The sequence below is a fragment of the Stegostoma tigrinum genome, chromosome 5 (assembly GCF_030684315.1).
Source record: "Stegostoma tigrinum isolate sSteTig4 chromosome 5, sSteTig4.hap1, whole genome shotgun sequence".
NCBI classification, from domain to species: domain Eukaryota; kingdom Metazoa; phylum Chordata; class Chondrichthyes; order Orectolobiformes; family Stegostomatidae; genus Stegostoma; species Stegostoma tigrinum.
In genome coordinates, this window is record NC_081358.1 from 36062679 (window position 1) to 36085578 (window position 22900).

The 22900-nt window shown below is 52.3% G+C and overlaps 1 pseudogene; it reads left to right on the top strand.

The window, feature by feature from the left end:
• The window catches only part of LOC125451560 (exostosin-like 3), a 45698-nt pseudogene that overhangs the window by 11333 nt on the left and 11465 nt on the right, over positions 1–22900 (top strand).

Genomic DNA, 22900 nt, shown 5'->3' on the forward strand with positions numbered 1-22900 from the left:
CAGACCCACAGCAATGTGGTTGACACTTAACTGCCCTCTGGGCAGTTAGGGATGGGCAATAAATGCTGCCTACCCAGTGACATCCTCATCCCCTGAATGAATATAGAAAATTAGGGCTGAGCAATAAATGATGATCTTACCAACAACTCCCATATCCAATAAACAAATTAAGTCTCATTGGGACTCTTTAGAATCTAATACTCCCAGTTTGAAAAATGATGACCTAAGAGTTAAATTGAACACAAAAGATTCTATACCATTGAAATGTGAACAAAGAAAATTACATTAGATACAAAGGACATTAAACAACTGAAGCTTTGTCAGACACATGCTAATGTTTAAGTCTGCACTGGTGTATATATTCAATTGAGGAAAAGCCTATAATGTTTCCTGGATTCTTCAAAATTGTCAACAATGAAAGTAATTTAATCATTAGTATTTATTTAATAATGACTTAATTCAGGAAGATCCTGTCCTTATTCATACCAAGTTACAGTTACATTTTCTGATTATATTTGGTAGCTGTCACATTAGAAATGAATGCCTTTTCTTCACAAAATATTTTTCAACTCAATGATTGGAATTTACAAATATGACACCCAATAGTGACCTAAAAATGCTGAAATTGAAAAGAGGCCTAAACTTAGGGAACATCTCAACCATTTGGAAAAGAGTTTCTACAACAAAATATTTCTTCTGCTGAAGTCTGCTATCGAGGATTTAGAAATGAACAGCTGTTTTGATCCTGAATGAACATTGCGGACCAACTGTTACCATTATTGCTGACAGGGGACAATGATTCACTTGATTAAGTTTAGTACAGAAAACAGGTAGCCCAGCAGTTCTGTTGGAGAGCATTAGGTATAGAAGATTTTGATTTCTCAGGGTCTGGTATTCGAATCCCAGCCTGAAGTGGCAATCAAATTTTTTGACTCAATGGGGTACTTTTATAAATTCCTAGTTGGGAAATGTAATAAGATGGAGATGATACAACAGAAGCGCACAAAAAATAATTCCTGCAGGGTGACCTTCTGATGAACAGAACACATTTCAAATCTAAAACTGGCACACTTTCCCAGCTTAACGATTGAGTGTGTTTGTAGCTGTGAATACTGAGGTCACAATGGCAGGAAAAACAAAAGTCAGGGGATACCTTTTAAAGTCAATGGAGAAAGAGAATCTAAGGAAACAGTGTATATCTCGACCCCCGGTGGGGTCTCTCGATTCCATGCTCGGTCAATGAACACTCGCAGTCGGTCTGGCTGTTTAAGACTTGACTCTTTATTTCTTCAATTGGCCGGGTACAGATCATTCAGAAAACACAGAAGTTGAGCACTTCCGTGTTCCTTGGAGGAGCTGCACACACAACTTAACACAAAGATATTTTTATACTTTTCTTAAAGCAGGGTACATGGCGTGATCACATAGTGCATTCAAACAATTACCAATCAATACATGATATTGCTTCATTGACAGTTACATAATCCAATAGTATTAACTGGTAATCAACTTGTGTCACTTATGCCAAGCTCAACCTGAAGATTGAGTCCGGCAAGAAGAGCATTGAGAATGCCAAGCAGGACCTGCTGCAGCTCAAAAATGTCATCAGCCAAACTGAGCACTCGTACAAGGAAGTGGTGGCACAGAACCAGCCAAAGCTCCCGCTGTCAATTCGCTTATTGCCAGAAAAAAACGAGACCAACTTCCCATTGCCAAAATCCCTCAACAGTTGCCGCTTGCACTCTTGCTTTGATTACTCCCGGTGTCAGCTCACATCAGGATTTCCTGTTTACATCTACCCACTGGATCAGTACCAATTCAGTGCTTTAATTGATCTATTAATCAATTGGGCATTTCTGGCAACTGCTTGAACTAACACCTACATTACGAACAATCCTCATGTTGCCTATGTCTATGTGGTCTTGACTGGGGAGCTGCAGGGCCCTACTGTACTGAAATCTACTGAGCTTGAAAAGCAATTGCACTCCCTCCCTTATTGGCGGTCAGATGGGCACAATCATCTTCTCATCAACCTGTCTAGGAGATCCCAGACACAGAACATGCTCTACAATGTCAGCACGGGCAGGCCTATGGTTGCGTAGTCTACATTCTATGATATGCAGTATCGTCCTGGCTTTGAACTTATCCCCTCACCGCTCATTCATGCCATGTCCGAACCTAACTTCTTGGAGATACCTCCCCAGGTTCCAGTCAGTTTTCAAGGCGAGAAGATCGAGTCGCTCATGTCCAGTTTGCAGGAAGCCCGTTCCTTTGAGGAGGAGATCGAGGGAAATGCTCCAGCCGATTATGATGATAGGATCATTGCAACCTTGAAGGCTGTCCAGGACAGTAAGTTAGACTTGGTTCTTGTAGAGTTCACCTGCAAAAACCAACCTCAGCCTGCCTTGCCTACGGAGTGGGCACTTTGTGGAGAGAGGGATGACAGGTTAGAAATGCTGAAACTTTCCACTTTTGTATTAATTATAACACCAGGAAATAGCCATCTCATTGCTTCTACTGGCTGTTCCATGAGGCTTTTTGAAGCTTTGGAAGTTGGAGCCATCCCAATAATCCTTGGGGAACATGTGCAGTTACCGTATCATGACATGATACATTGGGGTGAGGCAGCTCTAGTTGTGCCAAAGCCTCGCATAACGGAAGTTCACTTCCTCCTGAGGATCATCTCTGACAGCGACGTCCTCAACATGAGACATCAAGGTCATTTCCTATGGGAGACTTACTTTTCCTCCTCCCGCTGAGCACCATCCTGTCCACCATGCGAACCAGAATACAAATTCCTGCTGCTCCCATCCCAGAAGAGCCCTCCAAGGAGATCCCTCACAAGACAGGAAAGACTGCAGGCACTGATCCCAAAGTGGTGGACACTGGAGACCTAGGCCTGGGACCCGTTGAGACTGAGCCACCGTATGCCTCACCAAAATACCTGCGAAACTTCACAGTGACCATCCGAATCACGGCACCAGATGTAAATCTCGACCCCCAGTGGGGTCTCTCGATTCTGTGCTCAGTCAATGTACACTCGCAGCCAGTCTGGCTGTTTAAGGCTTGACTCTATTTCTTCAATCGGCCCGGTACAGATCATCCGGAAAACACAGAAGTTGAGCACTTCCGTGTTCCTTGGAGGAGCTGCACACACAACTTAACACAAAGATATTTTTATACTTTTCTTAAAGCAGGGTACACGGTGTGATCACATGGTGTTTTCAAACAATTACCAATCAATACGTGATATTGCTTCGTTAACAGTTACATAATCCAATAGTATTAACTGGTAAACAACTTATATCACAATGCTTAGGCTATTTTTTGTCTAGCCACACAGCACCATAACATTTGCTACTGAAGGTCAGCTAGAATGGTTCGTACTGCATTATCTTATCATTACTGTTTTATTTATGCAGCTCTAGCAGAACTCAGAGTTCCCCGGCCTAAAAGAGCAGCTCTAGCAGAATTGACAGTTCCCAGGCTGGAAGCCATTTTGTTGCTAACTTGCACCAGCAGCCATCTTGTGCCTGTATCCAAGTTTCAGCTTCTCAACAGCAGACAAAATTATTGTGTTATGTTTTATGGTCAGTATGTTAGTATACGTTTAAGACACACAGTGTGTCAATATACCTTGAAGGCATGTATCATCACTGCATCTTAGCTTTTGGGTATGATGGAATCTGAAATCTTCATTACTTCAGGTCACATGCTGTTATACAGTAATGGCATTATGGGCACTTAAAAGAATACCAGCTTACTGGGGGTGACTTTTATTAGTAACCAGCAAAGTGTCTAATGATATGGGATCAACCATTTAGGACTGAGATGAGGAGAAACTTCTTTACCCAGAAAGTAGCGAACCTGTGGAATTCTCTACCACACAAAGTGGTTGAGGCCAAGACATTGCGTGTTTTCGAGAAGGAGTTGGATGTAGTTTTTAGGATTAAAGGGATCAAATGATATGAGGAGAAAGTGGGAGAAGGGGGCTGAGTTGGATGATCGGCCATGGTCATATTGAATTATGGAGCAGGCTCAAAGGGCTGAATGGCCTACTCCTGCTCCTATATTCTATGCTTAAATGTCACTTTTGTCGAGTTTAATGGACAATTTCTCCCCAAGAGACATAGCACGTTTTCTCACACGACCACTCCAAACTTGCTGAAGTGGCTATGTGTCATACTGGTGATCAGCCTCCTTGAGACTAAGTAAATTTTCCCACTCGTCATGGGCAGAAAAATTTACCATTGCCTGGGGTCACTTGGCAATGGTGCCATCTTTAAACTTCATCAAGTGTTAGCAGTCCAGAAGTGCCTTTCATTCTGCATGCAGTGCAACAGCATCTACAAACATCTACAAACTAATCATCTACAAACTTAGTGTACATAAGGGACAAGCTGATATCTCCTTGCATGTACAATTGGACATTCCTTCAAATAATGTTGTTGAAGCATCAAGCCAAACAATGTACCTACTTTTAGCCACATTCCATACTGCATCCCTTCCTAAGTCGCCGAGGCTCTCTCCCCAGTGCCCAGTGAAGGCTGCATTTTATCATCATTTGATGTGGGTCTATTGCATGCTGGAAACCTCTCAACGTTTCAAACCAGTCACTTTTATTCACCAGCAAAAACATTCTGGAACAAGCCCAAATGATCAAAAACCTGGTGGGTGGACTTTAATGTGGGCAAATGTGGAATTATTCACTTTGCCAGGAGGAATAAAAGGACAGACTATTACTTAAGTGGAGAATGTAGATTTGCCAGAGCACAGCGATCTTCATATTTTTATGCACCAGTCACAAGAAGTTAGGATGCAGGTGCAGCAAGTAATTCAGCAGGTAGATGGAGTACTGGCCTTTCTGACAGGAATTGAACACACCAGTAAGAAAGTAATGCTTCAGTTAGACAGGGCACTGGTGGGAGATTAACGAGATTGATACCTGGACTGAGTGGGTTGTCCTTTGAGGAAAGGGTAGACAGGCTGGGCTTGTTTCTGTTGGAGTTTAGAAGAGTTGGACGTGACTTGATTGAAGTTTACACAATCCTGGAAGGTCTTGGCAAAGTAGATGTTAAAAAGAATTGCCTCTTGTGGATGAATCCAGAATGAAGGGGTGCATTTAAAAGTTAGGGGGGTGTCCTTTTAAGACAGAGAGGAGGAAGACTTTTTTTTTCTCAAAGGATTGTGCAATGTTTCAGTTCTCAGTCTTAGAGGTTGATGAAAGTGAGGACGTAATTTTTTTTACGGCAAAAGTGAATAGATTGCAGCTGTACAAAAGGCATTGTGCTGCACTTTTTATTACTCATTCATGGGGTGAGGGTGTCACTGGCTAGGCCAGCATTCATTGCCCCATCCCAACAGATACACTTGGTGACCTACGGCTCTCGTTCCTGCCCTCTGCCACGCTAGATTAAACCTGCCAGACTGGCACTAGGAAACCTCCCTGCCACGATATTTGTTCCCCCTGGAGTTTAGGAGCAGCTCATCTCACCTGCCTCAGAAGACATCCCAACGATCCTATACCTGAAGCCCTCCCTCCCACACCAGCTCTTTAGCCTCATATTTAATGGCACAGTCTTCCTATTCCCAGCTTCACGGACTCATGCCAGAGGAGGTAATCCTGGGATTACAACCTTATTGGGTGTTTTCAACTTCCTACGTAATTACCTGAATTCCCTTTCCAGGGCCACATCTCTTTTTCTGCCTGTGCCATTTGTTCCAGCCTTTGGCTCAACCTCCCCCTTTGGTATATGCTGTGCCCACTCACAGACATCTTTGACCCTGGCACCAGGAGTGCTACACACCATCCTGGGAGTCTCACTCACCATCACATCGCCCCTGACTATAGAGGTCCCTATCATAACAGCTCACCTACACTTTGACCCTCGCTGCTGTATTACAGCATCTCAATGAAGCCATTGACCTGGTTGCTGCTGCTTTCCGCTGAGATGCCATCCTCCCCCAACAATATCCAACATGGTATCCCTGTTTGAGGGGGAATGGCCACAGGAGACTCATTCATCGCTTGCCCACGTTTATTCATCTTCCTTGTGGTCACCCAGCTCTTCTCTGTCTGCGTAGACCTTACTGATGGTGGGTCCAGCTCGCTAAACATGCTATCCACAACATTGCCAGCCTCATGGATTCTCCACTGTGAGTAAACTCCAGACATTCCATGCAGCAAATCAGGAGCTGCGGCTGAACATGAATACATGGTTACTAAGGAGACTCGGAATGTTCCTGATTTCCCAAATATTGCAGGAGGAGCAATCCGTGGGGCTGAGTTGTCCTGCCATTGTCAACTAAATCAACCCTATCAACTGCAGACATTAATCCAGGAGCTGATTACAGAACCTTACCCACTCAACACCCAACTCAGGTCTCTCACTCCCACCCTTTATTCTGAGTAGACTACAACTACAAAAATATGTACTTTATCTCTCTCTGCAGACATTACTCACTCAGTGTGCAAACCTGGTTCCTGAAGAGCTGAACACTGGTCACTTTTGAGTCGTGATATCACCTCTGGGGTTCTGCCCCTAAATTCACCCCCAGTTTCACTCTGACTAACCCCACTCCTCGGGTATTTATTCTGCTACTGCTGTTCACCCCAACAACTTTCAATAGCACACCCCTTTTCTCAGCAAAACCCAGTAACACTTGCATTTTATGCAATTACTTCACAAATATTTTGTGTGCTAATTTTAAAACTTCAAGCATTATCATATTGCAGCTGGATGATCATTGCTGATTGCTTTATGAGCTTCGATCAGTCTTCACATGTCATTCTTATTATATTGTGGTGCAGTTACAAGCAGAGAAAAGTGCTTATGTTAAATAAGATATGGTGGTGATATATTACAAATATGTGTGGGCAAAGGCCTGTTTGATTTGGTTCCTATTTGTGGTTTTGGTAGACTCGTAAATACTTGACTCAAACCAACTTAATGTACAGTTCACTTCTGACCATGTGTTCTATGTACTTTTTTTGTGCAGTGACTTGACATTACCCTCAGCAGACAGATGAAAAACATTGCATTATTCTCTATCAGATCATTCAGAGCAGCCTGTGATTTAAGCAACATACATACCGTAATGTATCATCATAATTTTTTCGTCTTGCTAGAATTAATCATTTTGCAGAGGCCAGTTACATGCTTGAGAATGTCAAATATTGAGTTCACTGAAGGTTTAGGACAAGAAGTTCTAAAATCTGGCCAAACTCATTAGTTTAAAAAGCACACAATAAGAAAATTGTTAATTAAAAATAATAATATGTTTCCCTTAGAGTATTGTTAATAGACTTTACAAGGTGCTGACGATAGGTTGATGGTGCTTTTTGCTTTTTTATCTTTACGTGTATGGTTTGCCTGCCCCCTGCTGGCAGGTAACATTTAATATAAACAACCAAAGCAAACACAAGAGGTTCAAAACTTCTAAAAGAATTAAACTGTAAAATCAACCTAAGGTCTCAGGTACGAGACGATAATCCTGTTAAAATTAATTAATTATAACAATTCAAAAACTCAGTGATCTCAAACATATTTAGGAATTGGAGATTTATAATACTAAAGTGAAAATGATACAATATAGTTATCATTGAAAAAAGATTTGAGAATTGTCAACGAACCTGGAAACAAATTTAGTTTGATGAAGTTACAATGAAGCTGCCAGGGTTTTTATCTGGAAAACCTGATCTTCTGATGTACTGCATGCTGTGTTATGTTTACTTAATACGGGAAATTTTAAAATGAATCTGTTTCACTGAAGAAATAGGTAGATATTTGCACATATTCACTGGCTGTAAAGTTATTTCCATTCTTCTGCACTCTTTTTCTGCTTCCTATAGTAAACCAAAACTGAACACAATGCTCTAAGTGCGGCCTCACCAATGTCCTGTACAACTGAATCATTTAGAAGGTTTTGATTGATTAGTATGTATGTGGAATTTGATACTGATATTGCTGCAGATATTTAGGAATACAGGATCATAGGTAGAGAATTAGGCCATCAGTCCATCAAGACTATTCCACCTCCATTCAGAAAGATTATGGCTGATCGAAGTTCTGTATATTGCACTCTCTTTCCTCAATTCCTTTGGATAACAGAAAGCTAACTCAAAGATCACCCGATCAAAAACAAAGTTGCTGGAAAAGCCCAGCAGGTCTGGCAGAATTCGTGGAGGAAAAAACAGAGTTAACATTTCAGGTTCAGTGATCCTTCCTAAGTTCCCTAATATTGCAGTTGGGGCAAGTCACTTACATTTTTCCATCCCCACCCCTGTCTGCTTTCCGGAGAGACCACTCTCTCCGTGACTCCCTTGTTCGCTCCACACTGCCCTCCAACCCCACCACACCCGGCACCTTCCCCTGCAACCGCAGGAAATGCTACACTTGTCCCCACACCTCCTCCCTCACCCCCATCCCAGGCCCCAAGATGACATTCCACATTAAGCAGAGGTTCACCTGCACATCTGCCAATGTGGTATACTGCATCCACTGTACCCGGTGCGGCTTTCTCTACATTGGGGAAACCAAGCGGAGGCTTGGGGACCGCTTTGCAGAACACCTCCGCTCAGTTCGCAACAAACAACTGCACCTCCCAGTCGCAAACCATTTCCACTCCCCCTCCCATTCTCTTGATGACATGTCCATCATGGGCCTCCTGCACTGCCACAATGATGCCACCCGAAGGTTGCAGGAACAGCAACTCATATTCCGCCTGGGAACCCTGCAGCCATATGGTATCAATGTGGACTTCACCAGTTTCAAAATCTCCCCTTCCCCCACTGCATCCCTAAACCAGCCCAGTTCATCCCCTCCCCCCACTGCACCACACAACCAGCCCAGCTCTTCCCCCCCACCCACTGCATCCCAAAACCAGTCCAACCTGTCTCTGCCTCCCTAACCTGTTCTTCCTCTCACCCATCCCTTCCTCCCACCCCAAGCCGCACCCCCAGCTACCTACTAACCTCATCCCACCTGCTTGACCTGTCCGTCTTCCCTGGACTGACCTATCCCCTCCCTACCTCCCCACCCACACCTTCTCCACCTATCTTCTTTACTCTCCATCTTCGGTCCGCCTCCCCCTCTCTCCCTATTTATTCCAGTTCCCTCCCCCCATCCCCCTCTCTGATGAAGGGTCTAGGCCCGAAACGTCAGCTTTTGTGCTCCTGAGATGCTGCTTGGCCTGCTGTGTTCATCCAGCCTCACATTTTATTACATTACCATCACTTGTTTTGTGACATTAATGATGTAATTAAAATGAAATTATGTTCAGGGACTTATTTTTAAACTGTTGGAGTTCCCATGCTTCCACTTTGCTCAGCTCCTTGTTTTTCATTATTAACTCATTTATTAACTGGAACTCGACTTACCCACTTTTATCAATGATTAATGGACTGGAAATTATTGTTAATATCATATATTTAAATATTTTTAAATTTATCCTCGTAATCTGATTGATTAGGGAGATAAGGGACCTCGATAAATCGATTAATCTTGATCAGTGAAAAACAATGCAATTCCACATTAGCCATGTTTTATACAATACACAAAATATAATCATTAAAGATCACATATTTATTCAATAAGTTTAATGTCAATTTTTAAACTAAGTAATTGATCCAGTTACAGGAAAATATCCTTGACTTTGACCACATTATTGCATCATTCTGTCAATCGATTTGCTGACTCTCAGCTTCATCGTCTTCATTTGCCCTCACGGTCTCCACTCCACTCTGCTGTCACTCTCTCCATTCCACACTGCAGTCACTCTCCCCACTCCACCCGGCCTTCACGCTCTCCACTCCTCTATTCCCTCATCATCCAAACTCCACCCGGCGCTCACCCTCTCCACTCCACTCTGTCGTGACCCTCACCACTCCACCCTGTCCTCACCCTCACCACTCCACACAGACCTCACCCTCTCCAATCCACTCTGCCCTCACCCTCTCCATTCCACTCTGCCCTCACCCTCTCCACTCCACTCTGCCCTCACCCTCTCCACTCCACTCTACCCTCACCTTCTCCACTCCACTCTGCCCTCACCCTCTACACTCCACTCTGCCCTCACCCTCTCCACACCACTCTGCCCTCACTCTCTCCACTCCACTCTGCCCTCACCCTCTCCACTCCACTCTACCTCACTGTCTACACTCCATTCTGCCCTCCCCCTCTCCACTTCACTCTGCCCTCATCCTCTCCATTCCACTCTGTTGTCACTCTCTCCACTCCACTCTGCCCTCACCCTCTCCACTCCACTCTGCCCTCACCCGCTCCATTCCACTCTGCTGTCACTCTCTCCACTCCACTCTGCCCTCACTCTCAGCACTCCACTCTGCCCTCACCCTCTCCACTCCACTCTACCTCACGCTCTCCACTGCACTCTGCCCTCACCCTCTCCATTCGACTCTGCCCCTCACTCTCTCCACTCCACTCTGCCCTCACCCTCTCCATTCCACTCTGCCCTAGAACTCTCCATTCCACTCTGCCCTCACCTTCACCACTCCACTCTGTCCTCACTCTCTCCACTCCACTCTGCCCTCATCCTCTCCACTCCACTCTACCTCACCCTCTCCACTCCACTCTGGCCTCACCCTCTCCACTCCACTCTGCCTTCACTCTCTCCAGTCCACTCTGTTGTCACTCTCTCCACTCCACTCTGCCCTCACCCTCTCCACTCCACTCTGCCCTCACCCGCTCCATTCCACTCTGCTGTCACTCTCTCCACTCCACTCTGCCCTCACTCTCAGCACTCCACTCTGCCCTCACCCTCTCCACTCCACTCTACCTCACGCTCTCCACTGCACTCTGCCCTCACCCTCTCCATTCGACTCTGCCCCTCACTCTCTCCACTCCACTCTGCCCTCACCCTCTCCACTCCACTCTGCCCTAGAACTCTCCATTCCACTCTGCCCTCACCTTCACCACTCCACTCTGTCCTCACTCTCTCCACTCCACTCTGCCCTCATCCTCTCCACTCCACTCTACCTCACCCTCTCCACTCCACTCTGGCCTCACCCTCTCCACTCCACTCTGCCTTCACTCTCTCCAGTCCACTCTGCTGTCACTGTCTCCACTCCACTCTGCCCTCACCCTCTCCACTCCACTCTGCCCTCACCCTCTCCACTCCGCTCTGCCCTCACTCTCTCCAGTCCACTCTGCCCTCACCTTCTCCACTCCACTCTCCCACACCCTCTCCACTCCAATCTGTCCTCACCCTCTCCATTGCACTCTGCCCCTCACTCTCTCCACTCCACTCTGCCCTCGCCCTCTCCATTCCACTCTGCCCTCACCCTCTCCATTTCACTCGGCCCTCACCCTCTCCATTACACTCTGCCCCTCACTCTCTCCACTCCACTCTGCCATCACCCTCTACATTTCACTCGGCCCTCACCCTCTCCACTCCACTCTGCCCTCACCCTCTCCACTCCACTCTGCCCTCACCCTCTCCACACTACTCTGCCCTCACTCTCTCCACTCCACTCTGCCCTCACCCTCTCCACTCCACTCTGCCCTCACCCTCTCAACTCCACTCTGCCCTCACTGTCTCCACTCCACTCTGCCCTCACCCTCTTCACTCCACTCTGCCCTCATCCTCTCCATTCCACTCTGCCCTCACCCTCTCCACTCCACTCTGCCCTCACACGCTCCACTCCACTCTGCTGTCACTCTCTCCACTCCACTCTGCCCTCACCCTCTCCACTCCACTCTGCCCTCACCCTCTCCACTCCACTCTGCCCTCACACTCTCCATTCCACTCTGCCCTAACCCTCTCCATTTCACTCGGCCCTCACCCTCTCCACTCCACTCTGCCCTCACCTTCTCCTTTCCACTCTGCCCTCACCATCCCCACTCCACTCTGCCATCGCCCTCTCCTCTCCACTGTGCCCCCACACTAGGCTGGCACGGTGGCTCAGTGGTTAGCACTGCAGCCTCATAGCGCCAGGGATCCGGGTTCACTTCCAGCCTCGATGATGGCCTGTGCAGAGTTTGCATGTTCTGCCCGTGTCTGCGTGGGTTTCCTCGGGGTGCTCCAGTTTTCGCCCACAATCCAAAAGATATGCACGTTAGGTGGATCGGCCATGCTAAATTGCCCGCAGTGTTCAGGGGTGTGTGAGTTATAGGTGGATCGGTCTGGGCGGGATGCTGCAAGGAGCGGTGTGGACTTGTTGGGCAGTAGGGCCTGTTTCAACACTATAGGGATTCTAATCTAATCACTCTGCCCTCACCCTCTCCACTCCACTCTGCCCTCACTCTCTCCACTCCACTCTGCCCTCACCCTCTCCACTCCACTCTTCCCTCACCCTCTCCATTCCACTCTGCCCTCACACTCTCCACTCCACTCTTCCCTCACCCTCTCCATTCCACTCTGCTGTCACTCTCCCCACTCCACTCTGTTGTCACTCTCTCCATTTCACTGGCCCCGCACCCTCTTAACTCCACTCTGCCCTCACCCTCTCCACTCCACTCTGCCCTCACCCTCTCCACACCACTCCGCCCTCACTCTCTCCACTCCACTCTGCCTTCACCCTATCCACTCCACTCTGCCCTCACCCTCTCTACTAGACTCTGCCCTCACCCTCTCCACTCCACTCTGCTCTCACTCTCTCCGCTCCACTCTGCCCTCACCCTCTCCACACAACTCTGCCCTCATTGTCTCCACTCCACTCTGCCCTCACCCTCTCCATTCCACTCTGCCTTCACTCTCTCCACTCCACTCTGCCGTCACGCTCTCCACTCCACTCTGCCCTCACCCTCTCCACTCCACTCTGCCCTCACCCTCTCCACTCCCCTCTGCCCTCACCCGCTCCATTCCACTCTGCTGTCATTCTCTCCACTCCACTCTGTTGTCACCCTCTCCATTCCACTCTGCCCTCACTCTCTCCACTCCACTCTGCCCTCACCCTCTCCACTCCACTCTGCCCTCACTCTCTCCCCTCCACTCTGCCCTCACCCTCTCCACTCCACTCTACCTCACCCACTCTACACCACTCTGCCCTCACCCTCTCCACTCCACTCTGCTCTCACTCTCTCCGCTCCACTCTGCCCTCACCCTCTCCACTCCACTCTGCCCTCACCCTCTCTACTCCACTCTGCCCTCACCCTCTCCACTCCACTCTGCTCTCACTCTCTCCGCTCCACTCTGCCCTCACCCTCTCCACACCACTCTGCCCTCACCCTCTCTACTCCACTCTGCCCTCACCCTCTCCACTCCAATCTGCTCTCACTCTCTCCGCTCCACTCTGCCCTCACCCTCTCCACTCCACTCTGCCCTCACCCTCTCTACTCCACTCTGCCCTCACCCTCTCCACTCCACTCTGCTCTCACTCTCTCCGCTCCACTCTGCCCTCACCCTCTCCACACCACTCTGCCCTCACCCTCTCTACTCCACTCTGCCCTCACCCTCTCCACTCCACTCTGCTGTCAGTCTCTCCACTCCACTCTGCCCTCACCCTCTCCACACCACTCTGCCCTCATTGTCTCCACTCCACTCTGCCCTCACCCTCTCCATTCCACTCTGGCTTCACTCTCTCCACTCCACTCTGCCGTCACGGTCTCCACTCCACTCTGCCCTCACCCTCTCCACTCCACTCTGCCCTCACCCTCTCCACTCCCCTCTGCCCTCACCCGCTCCATTCCACTCTGCTGTCACTCTCTCCACTCCACTCTGCCGTCACGCTCTCCACTCCAGTCTGCCCTCACCCTCTCCACTCCACTCTGCCCTCACCCTCTCCACTCCCCTCTGCCCTCACTCTCTCCACTCCACTCTGCCCTCACACTCTCCATTCCACTCTGCCCTCACTCTCTCCATTTCACTGGCCCCGCACCCTCTTAACTCCACTCTGCCCTCACCCTCTCCACTCCACTCTGCCTTCACCCTCTCCACTCCACTCTGCCCTCACCCTCTCTACTCCACTCTGCCCTCACCCTCTCCACTCCACTCTGCTCTCACTCTCTCCGCTCCACTCTGCCCTCACCCTCTCCACACCACTCGGCCCTCATTGTCTCCACTCACCTCTGCCCTCACCCTCTCCACTCCCCTTGCCCTCACCCGCTCCATTCCACTCTGCTGTCACTCTCTCCACTCCACTCTGTTGTCACCCTCTCCATTCCACTCTGCCCTCACTCTCTCCACTCCACTCTGCCCTCACCCTCTCCACTCCACTCTGCCCTCACTCTCTCCCCTCCACTCTGCCCTCACCCTCTCCACTCCACTCTACCTCACCCTCTCCACTCCACTCTGCCCTCACTCTCTCCACTCCACTCTGCCCTCACTCTCTCCACTCCACTCTGCCCTCACCCGCTCCATTCCACTCTGCTGTCACTCTCTCCACTTCACTCTGCCCTCACCCTCTCCACTCCACTCTGCTGTCACTCTCTCCACTCCACTCTGCCCTCACCCTCTCCGCTCCACTCTGCCCTCACCCTCTCCAATCAACTTTGCCCTCACCCTCTCCATTCCACTCTGCTGTCAGTCTCTCCACTCCACTCTGCCCTCACCCTCTCCACTCCACTCTACCTCACACTCTCCACTCCACTCTGCCCTCACTCTCTCCACTACACCCTGCCCTCACACTCTCCACTCCACTCTGCACTCACCCTCTCCACTCCATTCTGCCCTCACCCTCTCCACTCCACTCTGCCCTCACACTCTCCATTCCACTCTGCCCTTACCCTCTCCATTTCACTCGGCCCTCACCCTCTCCACTCCACTCTGCCCTCACCCTCTCCATTCCACTCTGCCCTCACCATCCCCACTCCACTCTGCCATCACCCTCTCCTCACCACTCTGCCCCCACACTAGGCTGGCACGGTGGCTCAGTGGTTAGCACTGCAGCCTCATATCGCCAGGGATCCGTGTTCACTTCCAGCCTCGGATGATGTTCTGTGCAAAGTTTGTACGTTCTTCCCGTGTCTGCGTGGGTTTCCTCGGGGTGCTCCAGTTTTTGCCCACATTCCAAAAGATATGCAGGTTATGTGGATCGGCCATGCTAAATTGCCCGCAGTGTTCAGGGGTGTGTGAGTAATAGGTGGATCGGTCTGGGCGGGATGCTGCAAGGAGCGGTGTGGACTTGTTGGGCTGAAGGGCCTGTTTCTACACTGTAGGGATTCTAATCTAATCACTCTGCCCTCACCCTCTCCACTCCACTCTACCTCACCCTCTCCACTCCACTCTGCCCTCACACTCTCCACTCCAATCTGCCCTCACTCTTCCACTCCACTCTGCCCTCACCCTCTCCACTCAACTCAGCCCTCACCCTCTCCACTCCACTCTGCCCTCACTCTCTCCACTCCACTCTGCCCTCACCCTCTCCACACCACTCTGCCGTCACTCTCTCCACTCCACTCTGCCCGCACCCTCTCCACTCCACTCTGCCCTCACTCTCTCCGCTCCACTCTGCCCTCACCCTCACCACACCACTCTGCCCACACTCTCTCCGCTCCACTCTGCCCTCACCCTCTCCACACCACTCTGCCCTCACTGTCTCCACTCCACTCTGCCCTCACCCTCTCCATTCCACTCTGCCTTCACTCTCTCCACTCCACTCTGCCGTCACGCTCTCCACTCCACTCTGCCCTCACCCTCTCCACTCCACTCTGCCCTCATTCTCTCCACTCCCCTCTGCCCTCACCCGCTCCTTTCCACTCTGCTGTCACTCTCTCCACTCCACTCTGTTGTCACCCTCTCCATTCCACTCTGCCCTCACTCTCTCCACTCCACTCTGCCCTCACCCTCTCCACTCCACTCTGCCCTCACTCTCTCCCCTCCACTCTGCCCTCACCCTCTCCACTCCACTCTACCTCACCCTCTCCACTCCACTCTGCCCTCACTCTCTCCACTCCACTCTGCCCTCACTCTCTCCACTCCACTCTGCCCTCACCCGCTCCATTCCACTCTGCTGTCACTCTCTCCACTCCACTCTGCCCTCACCCTCTCCACTCCACTCTGCTGTCACTCTCTCCACTCCACTCTGCCCTCACCCTCTCCTCTCCACTCTGCCCTCACCCTCTCCAATCCACTCTGCCCTCACCCTCTCCATTCCACTCTGCTGTCAGTCTCTCCACTCCACTCTGCCCTCACCCTCTCCACTCCACTCTACCTCACACTCTCCACTCTACTCTGCCCTCACCCTCTCCACTACACCCTGCCCTCACCCTCTCCACTCCACTCTGCCCTCACCCTCTCCACTCCACTCTGCCCTCACACTCTCCATTCCACTCTGCCCTTACCCTCTCCATTTCACTCGGCCCTCACCCTCTCCACTCCACTCTGCCCTCACCCTCTCCATTCCACTCTGCCCTCACCATCCCCACTCCACTCTGCCATCACCCTCTCCTCACCACTCTGCCCCCACACTAGGCTGGCACGGTGGCTCAGTGGTTAGCACTGCAGCCTCATATCGCCAGGGATCCGTGTTCACTTCCAGCCTCGGATGATGTTCTGTGCAAAGTTTGTACGTTCTTCCCGTGTCTGCGTGGGTTTCCTCGGGGTGCTCCAGTTTTTGCCCACATTCCAAAAGATATGCAGGTTATGTGGATCGGCCATGCTAAATTGCCCGCAGTGTTCAGGGGTGTGTGAGTTATAGGTGGATCGGTCTGGGCGGGATGCTGCAAGGAGCGGTGTGGACTTGTTGGGCTGAAGGGCCTGTTTCTACACTGTAGGGATTCTAATCTAATCACTCTGCCCTCACCCTCTCCACTCCACTCTACCTCACCATCTCCACTCCACTCTGCCCTCACACTCTCCACTCCACTCTGCCCTCACCCGCTCCATTTCACTCTGCTGTCACTCTCTCCACTCGACTCTGTTGTCACTCTCTCCATTCCACTGTGCCCTCACAGTCTCCACTCCACTGTGCCCTCACCCGCTCCATTCCACTCTGCCTTCACTCTCTCCACTCCACTCTGCCCTCTACCCTCTCCACTCCACTCTACCTCACCCTCTCCACTCCACTCTACATCACTCTCTCCACTCCACTCTGCCCTCACCCTCTCCACTCCACTCTGCCCTCACCCTCTCCACTCCACTCTGCCCTCACACTCTCCATTGCAGTCTGCCCTCACTCTCTCCACTCCACTCTGCCCTCACCCTCTCAACTCCACTCTGCCCTCACTCTCTCCACTCCACTCTGCCCTCACCCTCTCCACACCACTCTGCCATCACTCTCTCCACTCCACTCTGCCCGCACCCTCTCCACTCCACTCTGCCCTCACTCTCTCCGCTCCGCTCTGCCCTCACCCTCTCCACACCACTCTGCCCTCACTGTCTCCACTCCACTCTGCCCTCACCCTCTCCACACCACTCTGCCGTCACTCTCTCCACTCCACTCTGCCCGCACCCTCTCCACTCCACTCTGCCCTCACTCTCTCCGCTCCACTCTGCCCTCACCCTCTCCACACCACTCTGCCCTCACTCTCTCCATTCCACTCTGCCTTCACTCTCTCCACTCCACTCTGCTGTCACGCTCTCCACTCCACTCTGCCCTCACCCTCTCCACTCCACTCTGCCCTCACCCTCTCCACTCCCCTCTGCCCTCACCCGCTCCATTCCACTCTGCTGTCACTCTCTCCACTCCACTCTGTTGTCACCCTCTCCATTCCACTCTGCCCTCACTCTCTCCACTCCACTCTGCCCTCACCCTCTCCACTCCACTCTGCCCTCACTCTCTCCCCTCCACTCTGCCCTCACCCTCTCCACTCCACTCTACCTCACCCTCTCCACTCCACTCTGCCCTCACTCTCTCCACTCCACTCTGCCCTCACTCTCTCCACTCCACTCTGCCCTCACCCGCTCCATTCCACTCTGCTGTCACTCTCTCCACTCCACTCTGCCCTCACCCTCTCCACTCCATTCTGCCCTCACCCTCTCCACTCCACTCTGCCCTCACCCTCTCCACTCCACTCTGCCCTCACACTCTCCATTCCACTCTGCCCTTACCCTCTCCATTTCACTCGGCCCTCACCCTCTCCACTCCACTCTGCCCTCACCCTCTCCATTCCACTCTGCCCTCACCATCCCCACTCCACTCTGCCATCACCCTCTCCTCACCACTCTGCCCCCACACTAGGCTGGCACGGTGGCTCAGTGGTTAGCACTGCAGCCTCATATCGCCAGGGATCCGTGTTCACTTCCAGCCTCGGATGATGTTCTGTGCAAAGTTTGTACGTTCTTCCCGTGTCTGCGTGGGTTTCCTCGGGGTGCTCCAGTTTTCGCCCACATTCCAAAAGATATGCAGGTTATGTGGATCGGCCATGCTAAATTGCCCGCAGTGTTCAGGGGTGTGTGAGTTATAGGTGGATCGGTCTGGGCGGGATGCTGCAAGGAGCGGTGTGGACTTGTTGGGCTGAAGGGCCTGTTTCTACACTGTAGGGATTCTAATCTAATCACTCTGCCCTCACCCTCTCCACTCCACTCTACCTCACCATCTCCACTCCACTCTGCCCTCACACTCTCCACTCCACTCTGCCCTCACCCGCTCCATTTCACTCTGCTGTCACTCTCTCCACTCGACTCTGTTGTCACTCTCTCCATTCCACTGTGCCCTCACAGTCTCCACTCCACTGTGCCCTCACCCGCTCCATTCCACTCTGCCTTCACTCTCTCCACTCCACTCTGCCCTCACCCTCTCCACTCCACTCTACCTCACCCTCTCCACTCCACTCTACATCACTCTCTCCACTCCACTCTGCCCTCACCCTCTCCACTCCACTCTGCCCTCACCCTCTCCACTCCACTCTGCCCTCACACTCTCCATTGCAGTCTGCCCTCACTCTCTCCACTCCACTCTGCCCTCACCCTCTCAACTCCACTCTGCCCTCACTCTCTCCACTCCACTCTGCCCTCACCCTCTCAACTCCACTCTGCCCTCACTCTCTCCACTCCACTCTGCCCTCACCCTCTCAACTCCACTCTGCCCTCACTCTCTCCACTCCACTCTGCCCTCACCCTCTCAACTCCACTCTGCCCTCACTCTCTCCACTCCACTCTGCCCTCACCCTCTCCACACCACTCTGCCATCACTCTCTCCACTCCACTCTGCCCTCACCCTCTCCACACCACTCTGCCTTCACTCTCTCCACTCCACTCTGCCATCACGCTCTCCACTCCACTCTGCCCTCACCCTCTCCACTCCACTCTGCCCTCACCCTCTCCACTCCCCTCTGCCCTCACCCGATCCTTTCCACTCTGCTGTCACTCTCTCCACTCCACTCTGTTGTCACCCTCTCCATTCCACTCTGCCCTCACTCTCTCCACTCCACTCTGCCCTCACCCTCTCCACTCCACTCTACCTCACCCTCTCCACTCCACTCTGCCCTCACTCTCTCCACTCCACTCTGCCCTCACTCTCGCCACTCCACTCTGCCCTCACCCGCTCCATTCCACTCTTCTGTCACTCTCTCCACTTCACTCTGCCCTCACCCTCTCCACTCAACTCTGCTGTCACTCTCTCCCCTCCACTCTGCCCTCACCCTCTCCTCTCCACTCTGCCCACACCCTCTCCAATCCACTCTGCCCTCACCCTCTCCATTCCACTCTGCTGTCAGTCTCTCCACTCCACTCTGCCCTCACCCTCTCCACTCCACTCTACCTCACACTCTCCACTCCACTCTGCCCTCACTCTCTCCACTACACCCTGCCCTCACACTCTCCACTCCACTCTGCCCTCACCCTCTCCACTCCACTCTGCCCTCACCCTCTCCACTCCACTCTGCCCTCACACTCTCCATTCCACTCTGCCCTTACCCTCTCCATTTCACTCGGCCCTCACCCTCTCCACTCCACTCTACCCTCACCCTCTCCATTCCACTCTGCCCTCACCACCCCCACTCCACTCTGCCATCACCCTCTCCTCACCACTCTGCCCCCACACTAGGCTGGCACGGTGGCTCAGTGGTTAGCACTGCAGCCTCATATCGCCAGGGATCCGTGTTCACTTCCAGCCTCGGATGATGTTCTGTGCAAAGTTTGTACGTTCTTCCCGTGTCTGCGTGGGTTTCCTCGGGGTGCTCCAGTTTTCGGCCACATTCCAAAAGATATGCAGGTTATGTGGATCGGCCATGCTAAATTGCCCGCAGTGTTCAGGGGTGTGTGAGTTATAGGTGGATCGGTCTGGGCGGGATGCTGCAAGGAGCGGTGTGGACTTGTTGGGCTGAAGGGCCTGTTTCTACACTGTAGGGATTCTAATCTAATCACTCTGCCCTCACCCTCTCCACTCCACTCTGCCCTCACCCTCTCCACTCCACTCAGCCCTCACACGGTCCATTCCACTCTGCTGTCACTCTCCCAACTCCACTCTGATGTCACCCTCTCCATTCCACTCTGCCCTCACTCTCTCCACTCCACTTTGCCCTCACCCTCTCCACTCCACTCTGCCCTCACTCTCTCCACTCCACTCTGCCCTCACCCTCTCCACACCACTCTGCCGTCACTCTCTCCACTCCACTCTGCCCTCACCCTCTCCACTCCACTCTGCCCTCACTCTCTCCGCTCCACTCTGCCCTCACCCTCTCCACACCACTCTGCCCTCACTCTCTCCATTCCACTCTGCCTTCACTCTCTCCACTCCACTCTGCTGTCACGCTCTCCACTCCACTCTGCCCTCACCCTCTCCACTCCACTCTGCCCTCACCCTCTCCACTCCCCTCTGCCCTCACCCGCTCCATTCCACTCTGCTGTCACTCTCTCCACTCCACTCTGTTGTCACCCTCTCCATTCCACTCTGCCCTCACTCTCTCCACTCCACTCTGCCCTCACCCTCTCCACTCCACTCTGCCCTCACTCTCTCCCCTCCACTCTGCCCTCACCCTCTCCACTCCACTCTACCTCACCCTCTCCACTCCACTCTGCCCTCACTCTCTCCACTCCACTCTGCCCTCACTCTCTCCACTCCACTCTGCCCTCACCCGCTCCATTCCACTCTGCTGTCACTCTCTCCACTCCACTCTGCCCTCACCCTCTCCACTCCAATCTGCTGTCACTCTCTCCACTCCACTCTGCCCTCACCCTCTCCTCTCCACTCTGCCCTCACCCTCTCCAATCCACTCTGCCCTCACCCTCTCCATTCCACTCTGCTGTCAGCCTCTCCACTCCACTCTGCCCTCACACTCTCCACTCCACTCTACCTCGCACTCTCCACTCCACTCTGCCCTCACCCTCTCCACTCCACTCTGCCCTCACACTCTCCATTCCACTCTGCCCTTACCCTCTCCATTTCACTCTGCCCTCACCCTCTCCACTCCACTCTACCTCACCCTCTCCACTCCACTCTACATCACTCTCTCCACTCCACTCTGCCCTCACCCTCTCCACTCCACTCTGCCCTCACCCTCTCCACTCCACTCTGCCCTCACACTCTCCATTGCAGTCTGCCCTCACTCTCTCCATTCCACTCTGCCCTCACCCTCTCCACTCCACTCTGCCGTCACGCTCTCCACTCCACTCTGCCCTCACCCTCTCCACTCCACTCTGCCCTCATTCTCTCCACTCCCCTCTGCCCTCACCCGCTCCATTCCACTCTGCTGTCACTCTCTCCACTCCACTCTGTTGTCACCCTCTCCATTCCACTCTGCCCTCACTCTCTCCACTCCACTCTGCCCTCACCCTCTCCACTCCACTCTGCCCTCACTCTCTCCCCTCCACTCTGCCCTCACCCTCTCCACTCCACTCTACCTCACCCTCTCCACTCCACTCTGCCCTCACTCTCTCCACTCCACTCTGCCCTCACTCTCTCCACTCCACTCTGCCCTCATCCGCTCCATTCCACTCTGCTGTCACTCTCTCCACTCCACTCTGCCCTCACCCTCTCCACTCCACTCTGCTGTCACTCTCTCCACTCCACTCTTCCCTCACCCTCTCCTCTCCACTCTGCCCTCACCCTCTCCAATCCACTCTGCCCTCACCCTCTCCATTCCACTCTGCTGTCAGTCTCTCCACTCCACTCTGCCCTCACCCTCTCCACTCCACTCTACCTCACACTCTCCACTCTACTCTGCCCTCACCCAATCCACTACACCCTGCCCTCACCCTCTCCACTCCACTCTGCCCTCACCCTCTCCACTCCACTCTGCCCTCACACTCTCCATTCCACTCTGCCCTTACCCTCTCCATTTCACTCGGCCCTCACCCTCTCCACTCCACTCTGCCCTCACCCTCTCCATTCCACTCTGCCCTCACCATCCCCACTCCACTCTGCCATCACCCTCTCCTCACCACTCTGCCCCCACACTAGGCTGGCACGGTGGCTCAGTGGTTAGCACTGCAGCCTCATATCGCCAGGGATCCGTGTTCACTTCCAGCCTCGGATGATGTTCTGTGCAAAGTTTGTACGTTCTTCCCGTGTCTGCGTGGGTTTCCTCGGGGTGCTCCAGTTTTCGCCCACATTCCAAAAGATATGCAGGTTATGTGGATCGGCCATGCTAAATTGCCCGCAGTGTTCAGGGGTGTGTGAGTTATAGGTGGATCGGTCTGGGCGGGATGCTGCAAGGAGCGGTGTGGACTTGTTGGGCTGAAGGGCCTGTTTCTACACTGTAGGGATTCTAATCTAATCACTCTGCCCTCACCCTCTCCACTCCACTCTACCTCACCATCTCCACTCCACTCTGCCCTCACACTCTCCACTCCACTCTGCCCTCACCCGCTCCATTTCACTCTGCTGTCACTCTCTCCACTCGATTCTGTTGTCACTCTCTCCATTCCACTGTGCCCTCACAGTCTCCACTCCACTGTGCCCTCACCCGCTCCATTCCACTCTGCCTTCACTCTCTCCACTCCACTCTGCCCTCACCCTCTCCACTCCACTCTACCTCACCCTCTCCACTCCACTCTACATCACTCTCTCCACTCCACTCTGCCCTCACCCTCTCCACTCCACTCTGCCCTCACCCTCTCCACT